The sequence below is a fragment of the Saccostrea cucullata genome, unplaced genomic scaffold, assembly GCF_032062105.1.
Source record: "Saccostrea cucullata isolate Sc308-1 unplaced genomic scaffold, CSIRO_AGI_Scuc_v1 ctg677, whole genome shotgun sequence".
In the NCBI taxonomy this organism is placed as follows: domain Eukaryota; kingdom Metazoa; phylum Mollusca; class Bivalvia; order Ostreida; family Ostreidae; genus Saccostrea; species Saccostrea cuccullata.
Window position 1 is genome coordinate 98,268 of NW_026924331.1, and position 2,908 is coordinate 101,175.

Sequence of the window (2,908 nt, forward strand, 5' to 3'; positions counted from 1 at the left end):
CATCATGCTGCTAGCGGGAATACTGATGGTTATGTTAGATACTTGAGGTAGCGTCGCCGTCGGAAAGGTTGATGTGGCTGTGGTACAGTAAGGCCTAGTCAGTGTAATGGCCACCTGGGTTCGGTACGTGGTCCTAACCGCAGTGGAGATGGCTGCAGCAGCATGACCGCTAGGACGGGCATATGGACTATTGGACTTTAATTTTCTGGGAGCTCGCTATATCTTTCCAGATTATCTCAACCCATGCCAATGATGGATGTCGATTTAACGAATTTTGTCTGACACAAAAATTTCGTGTGTTCTGCTCAGAGGGTTGATAAAGAAAAAGGGAGATTTGAACGCGCATGTTCACCAAATAAAAGACAGGTTTGTGCATGATCATGACATAGAAAAAAAGGGGTACACGTCAGGGAAAATACAATCGATTTACTAGTAAGAGTTACTGCCTTTTTTAGATTAAAATCATGCACAAGCAATTAATGCACTAAATAACCTGGTTTTTCCTTATGAGATATTTCTATTGAAAATACATTTTCTATATGTAAATGAAAACAAGGCAAACGCCTTGCTTATATTATGAAGAACTTTACGTTTTGTTTCTCGTTTGTTGATCAACAAATGATGTTTAAATATTTGCTGATTATTAGATGATACTTTACTTTGAAATTGTAAACATTTGAATTGGTTTTAAAAAATCATTTAAAAATGTGTTCATGTCCCCTTAAAATGACAGAAAATGAACACCCGATTTATTATCATGAAATGGCAAAGGCTTTTTGTTTGTTCATTATTTAACGTCCCTTTCGAGAATTTTTCACTCATATCCACTTGCCAGTGGAGAGCTGCAATTTATATTTTATACTTTGCACTAACAGCAACTGAGAAGAGAAAACCTTTGTGTGTGTGTCGGTTTGTACAGTCTCATCCAAATGACCAATGTCTGCGTCCAATAGTGAAATTTGTATAGATGTATGTAAAATAACGTTCGAAACATAACAAACAAAAAAGTGAATTTTGCATCATATATTCTTTGTAGTAATAACATGAAATTTTGTTGTCTAGCATAGTCTGGAAGTCCAGTTTTGTGATGATGTCTGCAGCTCTGTAAAAGAAAAATAAATGAAATTGTAATACAAAGCGACGCTATATGAAAAAGAACCAGGCAGGTAATCAAACCTAATAATTTGCTATTATTTTACAATTAAATTGTCAAATTTTATTTAAATTAATAAAGAGATATATACTTACATTCCATGGTCTGATTGAAAACGACTCCTAGGCCTTTTTCTTCCATACTTTTCTCAGGATACCATAAGCTAAATTAAAAACATAAACGTGAAGATTAAGTCAATCATTTCACATTTTAATAAGATATTTAAATACTTCACGAATTTCAGAGAAGATGAGAGACGAGAATCATCTCATAAATCATCTTTTTTTTGAAAACAAGAATCGCACAGGTTACTAGCTCCATAACACATACTGTATTATGAGCTTATACCAATTTTATAAATTTTACTGTGGGCGTTTTTTAATTCAATTTTTTTTCAAATATTTCATTACATAATATTATTGATTTCGCTCACTTATCCTAAAAGATTTTTTTTTTGGTAAATAAAAGTCAGGTTCTTCACTACAAATGTTACAGTGAAAAAGAATCATACAGTTAAACTTTATAAACTTTAAGATTTAATACTATTGGATTCCTTATGACCTTGGTTTTATTTAGGAGAAGTTTAAATAGCATTTATTTGTATATAAGTATAATCAAAATTGATTAATACTAAAATCAACATAATTTCTAATTGTGTTTCTATTACAGTATATAAATGCTTTTAAGAAAAATATTGTATTTCCTTTCTTCGTATGCCTAACCCCTCCTTTAAAAAAATACTTTTAAATCAATGAAATATTATGGATTTTTAATTGAAAATTTATTTCTTTTCATAACCATATAAAAATAAAAATTTTACCGATTAACACAAGGATTCATATAATTTTTATTTTTTTAATCCCCCTTGATGTAGTTTATAAACAAACATATAAATCTTTATCATTTATCACTATTGTTGAATCATGGGATATAACTTTCTTATTATTGAAAACGTATACACATGCTAAACTTTTTTTTTTATCGAGACTACTATTAAACTTATCGCATCAATATTGACAAAACTCACCTTTCTTGAAGATGAAGGCCATGAAAGCACTCAACAATCTGTCTTCAAGAAATTGAAGAAGATTGTAGTAGTCAAAGCCTACACTGCAATCTAGGTAAAACAAAAATTGAAATAAGTATTATTTCATTCCTCGAAACACTTTAAGAATTCAATTCCTTTTAATATTGTTATGATAAACAAAAATGCAAAAATATACAATAAGATTTACAATCCTCAAACAGCTGCAGGAGGGTGGTACAACGCATTTCCATTTGGATAACTTTTTGACTTGCAATTAAACGCCCAGTAGATGGTCCAAAGCATTCTTGACAAAGAAAGAAAAAAATGAGACGGTATGTACATCTGTGGCTGAAAGAATGTATAGCGTAAACGCTAAATACAACAATTGTAAGAAGTTATGTTCATATACCCAGAACTCTAATTAATGTATTCTTTATTTGAAAAAAATGGAATGTACACAGTTATATTGCAATCTTTTTTTTAAATAGATAAAATTAATTAATAAGATTGAATTAAAAAAAATTATTGATTTTTTAGCACTTTTAAAGATAGAAAAAGGGTGTGTTCCCGTTTTGCACACATTTGATAATTAAGTATAGAACAAAAGGTGTGAAACGTTTTGTTAGCAATTATAGTCTAATTTCTGGTTAGGATTAACCTGGATTTCCCTGTGTGTTATTTATGTATCATGAACAGGAGTAATAAATATTATTTAATTTAACAAAGTA

General features: G+C 30.2%; 1 long non-coding RNA gene across 1 annotated transcript; it reads right to left on the reverse strand.

Moving 5' to 3' along the window:
- Positions 1–1,008: 1,008 nt before the first annotated feature.
- On the reverse strand, positions 1,009–2,263 carry LOC134266230 (uncharacterized). Its single transcript, XR_009991923.1, has 3 exons — positions 2,181–2,263; positions 1,249–1,316; positions 1,009–1,102 (listed from the first exon to the last, which is right to left on the reverse strand). It is a non-coding gene; the product is annotated as an uncharacterized LOC134266230 (long non-coding RNA).
- Positions 2,264–2,908: the final 645 nt, after the last annotated feature.